This window comes from Pseudochaenichthys georgianus, chromosome 23 (genome assembly GCF_902827115.2).
Source record: "Pseudochaenichthys georgianus chromosome 23, fPseGeo1.2, whole genome shotgun sequence".
In the NCBI taxonomy this organism is placed as follows: Eukaryota; Metazoa; Chordata; class Actinopteri; order Perciformes; family Channichthyidae; genus Pseudochaenichthys; species Pseudochaenichthys georgianus.
This window is the reverse complement of record NC_047525.1, coordinates 980,029-992,078: the sequence shown is the minus strand read 5'-3', so window position 1 is coordinate 992,078 and position 12,050 is coordinate 980,029. Positions and strand designations below refer to the sequence as shown.

At 45.4% G+C, this 12,050-nt stretch overlaps 1 protein-coding gene and 1 long non-coding RNA gene across 2 annotated transcripts in view; one reads left to right on the top strand and one right to left on the bottom strand.

Annotated features, from left to right (window-relative positions):
* mbtd1 (mbt domain containing 1) overlaps positions 1 to 12,050 on the bottom strand; it is a 112,770-nt gene that overhangs the window by 35,556 nt on the left and 65,164 nt on the right. The window lies entirely within an intron of this gene.
* Positions 3,964 to 7,482, top strand: LOC117439320 (uncharacterized). The gene is made up of 4 exons (XR_004551145.2): positions 3,964 to 4,244; positions 4,803 to 4,863; positions 4,946 to 5,186; positions 6,951 to 7,482. It is a non-coding gene; the product is annotated as an uncharacterized lncRNA (long non-coding RNA).

Below are 12,050 nucleotides of genomic sequence, written 5' to 3'. Positions count from 1 at the left end.
AGGGGACTCGAGATGGAAACAGAGAGGGAACTCGAGAAGGGACTACAGAGGGGACTAGAGGAGTAACTAGGGAAGGGAACTCGAGAGGGGAACTAGAGAGGGGACTCGAGGAGGGACTAGAGGGCCTAAAGGAGGGCCTAAAGGAGGGACTAAAGGAGGGAACTCGAGGGGGGACTGGAGAGGGAACTTGAGATGGAAACAGAGAGGGGACTCGAACAGAGACTAAAGAGGGGACTAGAGGAGAGAGGAGGGACTAGATGAGTACTCGAGGAGGGACTAAAGGAGGGAACTCGAGAGGGAACTGGAGATGGAAACAGAGAGGGGACTCGAACAGAGACTAAAGAGGGGACTAGAGGAGGGACTAGAGAAGGGAACTCGAGAGGGAACTCGAGAGGGAAACCAAAGAGGGGACTCGAGGAGGAACCAGAGGAGGGAACCCGAGATGGGACTGTGGCAGCTGGGACCAGCTCTGGGTCTGGAACCAAGGCAGCTGGGGTCGGAACCATGGCTGCTGGGGCCAGAACTGGGGCTGAAACCATGGCTGCAGGGACCGGAATTGAAGCCAGAATCATGGCTGTTGAAGCCAGAATCCTGTCTATAAGCTCCAGCTTCGACGCCAGAAACACGGCCGTATAGGGCGCTCCCGGAGCCGGGACCATAGCCGCTGGGGCCGGCCTCGGAGCCGGAAACATGGCTGCGGGAGCCTGCACTGGGGCAGGAACCATGGCTGCTGGGACCGGGACTGGAACCATGGCTGCTGGGGCCCGTACTGGGACTGGGACCATGGCTGCTGGGGCCCGTACTGGGACTGGGACCATGGCTGCTGGGGCCCGTACTGGGACTGGGACCATGGCTGCTGGGGCCCGTACTGGGACTGGAACCATGGCTGCTGGGGCCCGTACTGGGACTGGGACCATGGCTGCTGGGGCCCGTACTGGGACTGGAACCATGGCTGCTGGGGCCCGTACTGGGACTGGAACCATGGCTGCTGGGGCCCGTACTGGGACTGGAACCATGGCTGCTGGGGCCCGTACTGGGACTGGGACCATGGCTGCTGGGGCCCGTACTGGGACTGGGACCATGGCTGCTGGGGCCCGTACTGGGACTGGGACCATGGCTGCTGGGGCCCGTACTGGGACTGGGACCATGGCTGCTGGGGCCCGTACTGGGACTGGAACCATGGCTGCTGGGGCCCGTACTGGGACTGGAACCATGGCTGCTGGGGCCCGTACTGAGGCTGGAACCATGGCTGCTGGCGCCTGTACTGGGACCATGGCTGCTGGGGCCCGGGCTCCCTGTCTGGTCTTGCGACGACTCCTCTTAGCAGCCGCCTGAATGCTCCGTGGGCCTCCATAAGCCTGACGAGTTCCAGCATAAGACTCATGAATAGGAGCAGGAACTGGGGAAGAAGCAGAGGTTGACTCCAGACGGAACACTCCGAGACGTCTGTAGTCAGCAGGCTGTAAATCACACCTCCAGAGGAAGTCCAACATCCAGTCAGGTAAGAATTCCACCAAGTCGGGCTTCTCCATCGCCAACCGGTGCGCCTCTACCAGGGCGGCCTCCTTCAGCCGAACACTGGACGCTTCCTTCCACCAATCGTGGCAACATTCCAAAGGAAAAGAAAACTGTTGCAGCTCCACCTCAAAAGGGTCATCTGCTGGGTCCATTTCAGGTTGGGTCATTCTGTCACGGATGAGTGAAGGAAGCAGGACCCAAATGCAGATAACCTTTGAGAAACCCTTTATTTAAAGGATAAATGACAAATACAGAGCAGAACACTCTCCGGTGAACTCCGTCACCAACAAACAATGACCCAACACTGAACACAGACAGAGACAAGACTAAATACAAGAAGGGGTAATCATGACAACGAGAAACAGCCGGGCAGGGCAGGAGAAACACAAGGACAACAGGTGAACACAATCGGGTAATCAGGGAGGGAAACAGACAGAAAGCAGACGGGCAGGAAACGGGGGTGAACACTTAACACAATAAGACAGGAAACCCAAAGACAAGAAAAACACCAACACAGACAAAACTACAAACGTGACCTAACATGTGCATTGTGACAGGTACACTCAAAAGCAGTTTGGCGAGAAGTACATACAAAATGTAAAAATGCCCACAATACTGAAAGATATGCACGCTTATGGCACAATCCTAAAATAAACATTGATAATCAACCCATTTACTGGGCACAGTGGCTTAAAAAAGGTATCAGGATATTGGATGATTTATTTGAAGCGAACATTTGTATTTCTTATGACAGACTGAAGGAAAAGTTTAATTTGGAGGAACGAGGCCACTTTTGGAAATATTTACAGATTAGACATTGTATGGAGGGGAAGAGTTTCTTTAGGGATGAGAATACAATAGAGTGTTACCGACAACTGCCAACAATGCTTCAAAGAGCTTCTAGGTGGTACGGGATGTGTCCCTGGATAAATGACACTGGGAAAAGGACCTGTCACTTACAATTGACGAACAAACATGGGAGGAAATTATATCTAACTCTGAAAAATATATAAGGGAAGCTAGAGGCAAATTCATTCAGTATAAAATAATTCAAAGATATGATTACACTCCGTCAAGACTACACAGAATGGGCCTGATTTTATGTTGGAATTTATGTTGGAAATGTGGGGAAGAACGTGGCACTTTGGGAATGTTCGAAGGTTTGTCCCTTGTGTTCTGGACTCTATGGGGAAATGGTTGAAATGTGATTATTGTCTCCTTGGAGACAGGACGGTGACCCCGCATCTGAATACATTTGCATTTAGAGTGTTAAAGACTGGCCTAATAACGTGTGCGCGGATAATTTGTCGCGCGGTTGTCGCTCGTCACCAGCACATGTTTTCCCTGTAGTAGGGGTTTGAAGTGCTGTACCAGTATTACTGCCTGTAGCTCGAGAAGGTTGATGTGCCGGGTCTCTGTCAGAGGCCAGCCACCACCTATAGCTGTCTCTAGGCAGGAAGCGGTTCTCAGAGGTTCTCCGCCCAGGCTGCTGCCCGTGAGAGCAGATGTGTCATCGAGGGGGGGCATGCCGGGATACGAGGTTTGAGTAAAAATACCTACAAAACACGCCTTAGTTAAGCCCATGTTGCATGGCAGAGGTACTGCAGAAAAGAGTAACACTGGCATTGAAAGTAGTCCAGGGTTTAAGGAGAATTGTGCATCACCCACATGTGGCTTATATAGAGTAAATAAGAATATTTATATTTCTCCATCACTCTACTGAACTAAACATTTTGATGGAAAAGTGAGTAGGTTTTTTCTCAGTGATGGTATTGTTACTCCCTGCTGTGTGAAGTGATATACAGTCTGCGATGGGAGGAGGCATTGTTACTAATAGCATCGCATTGATTTCTGACTACCGTACACATCGTTCACATGGGATGTTCAGACACACACACACACACACACACACACACACACACACACACACACACACACACACACACACACACACACACACACACACACACAGTAAGAAAACATATTTAATCCCCTCCTGTAGGCCCGCAGCAGTGAGGGATGGAGGCAGTAAAACACTTCCGACCATTAGCTCCATTGATATCTGCCAGAGGAGAGGCAGGGGGGTGGGGGGTGCTGACAGGACAAGCTGAGTGTCACAACATTATAAAGATGTTGTTGCCAGGAAGCACGAGGCCCTGTGAGCTGACAGCTGGCATCACTCACCATTCCCCCCCCCCACCGGAGGCTCTGTCATTGCAACAGATAACATTTACTATGGTTACTGTAACAAAGACTTTATGTCTTGTCTCTGTTTCTTGGTGTCTCTTTATTTTAACTTGTATTTGTACTGTTACCAAACTCACACATTTTCTTCAAGAAATTACTACATTTACAAGTGTGAGACTGACCGCTGAGCGGCCCGACCAAGCAAGCAGGCAGAGGCAGAGTTCAAATATAACCCGGTGTGGGCATTTATTACTCCTTGTTGTACATGACACAGCCTCAATCTTACTGTCTCATGTGCCCACAGTCACCAGCAACAAGGATATCCCCCACACAAACAGGAAACACAGAGCCTAAATACCCACAGACCAGAGCCATGGAATAGAAGAGTTACGACATCTCCGTTCACTCCAATGGACCAGTTTGTTACAGCAATGGCGGATCGTGGAGCCTCTCAATAGTTCCCCGGAAGTTAGCGGATCTGCGGCTAGCAGTGCAGTAGAGTTGCAGCATAATAGACCGTTCGTGATGGACTTTTGAAGGTAAGAAGACGTTTAAAGATTTATATTGCGTATATTATCAGAACATCTGAATCAAATTAACTACACGTGTATTAAAGGATGTCAGTGGATTATCCCTTCAATCAGTATATTTGACGTTTACAGATAACAGATTAGGCTAGAATGCCGGATAAAGTTAGCAACACACGTTAACCACGAACAGCCTATTAATCCGTTCTCCTCATGTTATTTCTCCAACGTTGTGGAATTAGAGAAAAGGGGCTTCTTAACGTGCTTTTGTCCGGGTGGAGGGAGTTACATATTAGTTAAATATAACATTGGGGCGTGTGATTGTAGTGGGTGGAGGTGGTGAAGTGAGGATATCCATCTTGGAGTTCAAGCTAGTATAATATAGTTAACGTTACACAATAATAAGGAAGAGAGCTATTTGTGTGATACATCGCTATTGATATGGATTTAGAGAGCATATTTGAGACTTCCAAAGAGTAAACAAAAACATAACTTATGGGTGAGTGTTTTTAGCAGAGTCATATGTGTTTGTGATTCTGTTGACTATTACCTCTCTGTATTATGTTGCAGCTCAGCTGATGTTGGATTGACGGCAAAGGGAGAGGGACTTAAGTGAGAGTGAAAACACAAGGTAAGTTTAAAATAGGTCAGCAATGTCCCATCCTATAGGTTGCTAGATGTATCTAACCCTTTCTCCGGTCTCCCTCTTTCAGCACAAGAGCCCCACAAGGATTACTCGACACATGCTCCGAAGCCTCGGCGCAATACGTAACATCACTACTGCTTCTATGGAATAGGAAGTCCAGGGTTGAAGCTCCGTTCGAAGCTTCAGTGTCAAACTGCCATCACTAGGGGTCCTGGGGGGCCGTTGCATCTGTGCTCAGTCAAGCATTGTTGTACCTTGGCATAGGTTAACATTTCATCTAAATCCATAATGATTTAAAGGTGGGGGAGGTAAGTTTGAGAAACCGGCTCGAGATACACTTTTTGTTATATTCCATGGAATGCTCTTAACATCCCGATAGCAATGAATGAGTGCTTTGACAACAAATCCATAAAAAAATAATTTCATCTGTCGAAGCCGTAATACTGTAAAAAGTACAACCCATTTGTTTGTGTAATAAAAGCATGGATAGGGTGAGGGTTTACAAGGTCTCTCTCGATAGAAACCCACATTGGGGCTTGTCCAGCTGTTATATATATGTTTGATAGCTGTTTCAAACAGAACACATAGTGATACCAATCTATATGGGGAAGGCCTAGGCCGCCATCCTCTATGGCTGCATAAAGTTGTGTGCGATTTATATATGGTCTTTTGCCATCCCATAGAAAGTTGAATACAACTATATTATATTTCAATAATGCATTGCGTGGTAAGCTTAATGGTAGCATGTAACTTACATAGTTAATTTTAGGGACTATTACCATCTTTAGAATATTGATTTTCCCCAAGAGTGATAACCCCAGCTTAGTCCAATTTTGTAAAATAGGTTCTATTATTTCGATTAATGGGATTAGGTTGTTCGCCATTATGTCTTCCAGCTGTGGAGTGAGCTTGATACCCATATATGTTAGGCCAGATGGCCGCCATGCCTGTCTAACACTAGGTGGGCAGAGTCTCGATAGGGGAAAAAAGATCAGACAGAAAGATCCTGGAAGAAGGATATTCTGTTGCCCTGCCATTCGACTATCCTCTTGTCGCGGGCGGCCCGTAGAACGGCTTCTCTGGCGCTGAATCTCAGTAAGCGGACCAAAATGTGTCGGCTGCGCCCGTCATCCTTTTTCGGTCCGACGCTATGTGCTCGCTCCAGTTCGAATCCCATATCCACTTCCAGGTCCATCTTTTCAGCAAATATGCTAAGCACAAAACCATGTCGGTCCTGTTTATCAGCATGTTCTGGTATGCCCGTTATACGAACGTTATTCCGCCTCCCTGCATCTTCTAAGTATTTCACTTTATCTTGGTGCTTTTTCACGCCCTGTGCTGCGGTGGCATCTATGCTAGCACCTCGGCTGTTGCTAACGTCCTCTAGGTTAGAACTCCTGGCTTCAGCCTCCGACATCCTTCCTCCAAGCTTCTCCACCGTGCTCTGTAGTACTTCCAGGCCCATTTTCACACTGCTCACATCTGCTGCGATTCCTCTCAGGAGGCTGTTGATGCTTGCAAATTCAGATTGTGTGTCGTCGGCACGTGTTGCCTGTCCGCCGCCTTGAGCTTCCATCTCTGTCGGGCTCTTCTTCGGATTCCTTGTTGTTCGAGGTGAATTTTGCTTCAGTCCCTGCTACATCCTGGCTTATACCACTATCTGAGACTATTTTAGTAGAGTTTGGTCCAGTTTTATAACTGTGGCATGGGGGCAGAGTAGCTCAGCGGAGCAGAGCAAAGGGCTAAGCAGCCATGATGGTCACTCTCTTCACCGGAAGTCGTCCCAACCCTTTTTACACATAGCTGTTTGCTACATTCTTGGAAATGTTCCAGAATTGAGCAGATGGAAAGAAATAGCATTTATTGCCTGAAATCCACCTGCAGCCACATCTGAGCCATCATGGCAGCCTCACAGCGCTGGAGCTCAGCCTCTGTTCATGTGGATTCACTTTCAAAGGAAATGTGACAAATTCATTTCAGGGTGGATCTGTCACCTGTAACAACTGGTTAACAGAACACAAGACAGTGAATGTGCTGAAGCTCCTCATTGCTCATGCTTTTCTCTCTGACAGGAGAGGGGGGACTCTGCAGCTCCCTGCCGTGCTGCCAGACTGCCCCCTTGTGGTGGAACATTGAAAGTGTGCTGCTGGAGCTGGTTCCTTCATCACATGCTGTCGAGTTGTCTGCAGCAGGGTGTGGCTTCACATTATCCTAACTCAATCTGGATGAGATCTGTTACCATCACAATTGAGTCTTTATTTTGGTTGTGAGTGGAAGTCAGTAACCTTAGTAAATGTAGAATTTACTATGATCCTCAATGGGCCGGCCCCCAAAATGTCCCATATAGTAAGCAGTAAAAGTAAAAGTACCATTCAAAATCTTACTTAAGTAAAACTACAAAAGTTGTATCAGCAAAATTGTACTTAAAGTACAGTAAAAGTAATCATAGTGCAGAAATTTTTTCTTCATGTGTGTATATAATTATATTTATATATGTGACATGTTGCATCAAGTAGCATTTGACTGTTGTAGACAAACAAAGTTCTGATTGACTCTTTTGTGACTTAAAGAGTTAGTCGACTAATTAAAAAATTTGAGATGCAAGGTCCCATGTCATGGCCATTTCTACTGATCATAATTCCATTGTTGAGGTCTACTAGAATAGATTTACATTGTTCAATGTTCCAAACTCACATTGGTTTCTCACAGCATCTCTGTATAGTATGTGTATTCACTCTCTGTCCTCCACGGCTTGTTGGAGCTCCTACCCCCCCCCCCCCCTCCCTGTGAGCCCAGTGGCCGTCTGCGAGACAGCGAGACACAGCCCGAAACACACACACACCCGCAGCCTGGCTGGGAGTTTGTGTGTGTGTGCTCACACACAGACTCACAGCCTCGCCACGTCACGCCGTCTCAGGGAGGAGAAATCGGCGGAGCTGCAGCTGAGAAAAGATTGAGTGTGTGTGAGGAAGTCCGCGGATTGGTCAATTTGCACCAATCCACGGACTTAAGGTAACGGCTCCACGGACGTAACGTAACGGCTCCACGGATTGGTCCATTTGGACCAATGGGTCCATTTGGGTATGGGCACGTCACTGTACCCAGGAAGAAAACTATGGAAAAAGAGAAATGTCCAACGAGGCGTTCTGGGGCAGCACAGACAGGTCTGTTCTGTGTTAGAGTTTTACTCGCTACAGGGTGTACTTTGAGGGTTTGTGACTCTGCAGAGCGTCTACATGCAGAACAACCTTCATAACACAAGGGGACGGGTAATAACCAGAAAAGCATGACATTTAAGTAAATGTAGTGGAGTAAAATGACATTATTTCCATATTAAATGTGTTAAAGATTTAAATGGCTATTTCTCTCCTTCCTGAGTTGGTTGGTTAGTTGGTGTCATTGTGTAACTTTGATTTACCAAAGTCACAAAACAATTCAAACAAACTGACCGACAGAGTCAGATGGAGACCTGAACAAATAGGTAGCAACAAGATATGATTTTCTTTAACATGTGTTATTCAATTCAAAGATTATGTGGATCGCCCCGTAATCCATGAGCAATATAATCCTGTCCGTTAGTCTATGGTGCAGTTGGTATAGGATATGCTTGTTAGTGATTGGCTGCTGGCTGTGCGTCAGAGGAGGGGCTCTTTATACTTTATCAACTAAGGAGGCAGAAAACATCAACTATTAAAAAAGTATCACAAGATCATTTGGTCACATGATGAAAAGTGTTGGGAAAATACTGAATGTAGTCTTCTTCTTTTTTTACACTTATGCTTTTATTGAGTTTTCACAACAATAATAACAGAACAACCTAAACAACAAAAAAGAATACACACAAATCAGTTGTAAACTAAGGTAGTGTGGTAGATCGCATGGCATTGAAAAAAAAGAAAAGGGGGAACAAAAGAAGTAAGTTAGCCCATCATCCATCCTTACTATGGCATTTGCCACTTGATTGACGTACAGGTAAGCCAGTCTGAGATCTCATCTTTTCTAACACGCAGTTCACCACGCATGCACGGTCAACCGCGCCAGCTGCAAATCACCAGTTAGCCCCCCCCCCCCCCCTGCGACACACAGGGCCTCACCACATGACTACCTGTAGGTAGATCAATTTGACTTGGTCATTTTAAAAGTAGCTCCCAAGCTGAAAAGGTGTGGGCACCCCTTCTGTACAGGATTGAATTAGTCATTCACTTACTCATTGGTGTCAACCATGTAAATATTCCCCTTTCCCCATTTCCTATTGAATGCGTTCTCTTGGATTCTCAAAAAATATGTCAACTTTTCCATGACAAAAATATCTTGAACAATTTCCAGCCACTGCTCCTGAGTTGGAGCGTTCACATTAAGCCAATTTCTGGTTATAGCTTTCCTACTCGCTGCAAGTAAAACCTTAATCAAATATAGATCGCCTCCCATCACAGCATCCTTAATGTTCCCAAGATACATCACCGGGTAGGTATTTGGGATTCCATTACCCAAAATAATTTTGACAACTGCATTAACCTTCTCCCAATATGACCTTATCTTTGTACAGTTCCAGAACATGTGCGAGTGGTCAGCCTCCATGTTCCCACACAACCTCCAACACTGTTGCTGTACACCAAGTTGCCTGCTCTTTATTTTGGGTGTTATGAAAAAGCGAGTCAGGTTCTTCCAGCAGAATCCCCTCCATACGAGTTTGTGGATGTAAATTGCGTCTCGAACATTTGAAACCATTCTTCCTCTGAAATTTGTATTTGTAACTCCGCTTCCCGTTTAGCTTTTATGTAGATAGTCGATTCCCGCCTGTTTCCCCCCAAAGCCTGGTAGAAAGCAGAGATGATCGGAGACCCCTTCTGCTGACACACATCCACAATCACCCCAGTTACAGTATCTAAAGATTCATCTGCATTCAGCCTTATCTCTTTTACAAAATAGTGTCTTAACTGCATGTATCTAAAATAATCCCTGTCTGTAATACCATATTTTGCCTGTAATTCCTGAAAACCCATCAATTCACCCTTTTCTGAAACCGTACACATTACTGTTATGCCCTTTTGCACCCATTCTTTGAATGCTGGATCGTACACCCCTAGTTTAAAATTGGAATCGTATGCAAACCACCTCAGCGTGTGTATCCCTCTCTTTAATTTGTATTTTTGTTCTACAACATTCCAGACCTCTAGTCTAAACGCAACTATTGGATCCATTTCACCTCTCAGAGCCCTCACCAAATTCCTATCTCCCACCAAGGCCTGAATGTGGTGACACTGCACTTCCCTTTCCATGGCTTTCCATCCAGACTCATAATCTGGTCTACACCAGTAGGCCAAAGGTCTGAGCTGGGCTGCATAGAAGTATTCCCTAAGGTTTGGTAAAACCATTCCCCCCTTACTTTTAGGCAACTGAAGTGTCGTAAATCGTATTCTTGGTTTTTTACTATTCCAAACAAATCTAGAAATCGTCCTGTCCCAGGTTATGAATTTGTTTTGGGGAACATCGATTGGAAGAGACTGAAACAAATACAGCAGCCTAGGTAGGATATTAATTTTAACCGTATGTATTCTGGCACTGAAGTCTAAAGGGATGATGGACCACCTTTCTACATCCTTTCGGATATTGTCATAAATGTTGTTATAATTGGCTTAAAACAGGTTGGAAAATGTTTTGGTTATAGTTACACCAAGATTAGGTTATATGCATGTCTAATTTGTTGGGATGGTGAGTAATGAAATGAGAGAATTTGAGTTTTTGTTATGTTCTCTTTATACCCTGAATAGTAACCATATGTGTCGAGTAGGTTCATCAGGTTTGGGAAGCATGTGTAATATCGTTCACATGCTGAACGATATACCGTGTCATGGCGATAACCGCGGTATGCGTATGCACGGTATTCACACCGCAGGGACGTGCGGTTTTATTCATTTTTTGTAAATGCTAACACACTTTAGCACAGAATTCAAAATAAAGATACCTTTATTACTTATCTAAACTGCACATACAATATATCCGATTAAAGCTGAGACTCCACAGATTATTTAAGTATAGTATCTAAGCGATCTGATCTCGCAACAGGGGAAGCAAACACAGACATCACAACACGTACATTTACGGAGCTTTTACGGGAGATCGTCTCACCGTAGCTGTCAATCTGATCAAAAGACGTGTTCAATGGCATTAAAACGAGAACGAAAAAACGCGGCTGAATCGGTTGATCCATAGGTTGATAATGTATCTGTGGCTTTGAAGCAATTGTTTATAATCCATAATTCCATTTTTATGTAAAAATCGGAGCACAACAGTTAGCTGCTAATGGTATGCAGCTTCCGGGTTTTGGCTACGTGTCACTCTCACTCCTTATTTGGTAATGTGTGTGTGTTAGACTGCGCTGGACTGCCGCATAGCCAAGACCGGAAGCAGCAGCCACTCTGGTGGCTACCAGTAGCAGCTAACTTTTGCTCTGCGATATTTACATAAAATGGAATTATGGAATATAAATTAAATCATGTTTTTATACAGAGATGTTAAAACCATGGATTAACCGATTCAGCCGCGGTTTTTTTTCTCTCGTTTTAATGCCATTGAACACGTCTTTTGATCAGACGTTGGTGAAACATCTCCCCTAGAAGCTACGTAAAGGTACTTGTTGTGATGTCTGTGTTTGCTTCCCCTGTCCGAGTTCGGATCACTCAGTGATGATACTATATACCTAAATAATCTGTGGAACCTCAGCTTTAATCGGATATCTTGTATGTGCAGCTACGATAAGTAATAAGGGTATTTTTATCTTGAGTTCTGTGCCAATGTCCGTTAGCATTTTTCGCTCAGGGGTCATTTAGATGCTTCTTATGAGACTTGTGTTTTGTTTTGGTAAAAATTGTTTGTATCGTCAATTAGCTGAGATTATTTCCGTTAATCTGGTATAACACATTAATAGGTTCTTAAATATTACGATCCCCTGAGACACTGTCGTGAAAGAAAAAAGTAAAGTACCCGCCGGGACTTTGGGGTTTAACAGGTTAAAAAAAAACGCAATATATAGGGGGGGGGGGAATCGCGATGTCAGTTTTTTTCAATACCGTGCAGCCCTAATCTGGTTGCATCAAGTAAAACTATAACATCATCCGCAAAAAGCCCAATGATATGATCTTCCCCCCCCTATATTGACACCCTGCAGATCT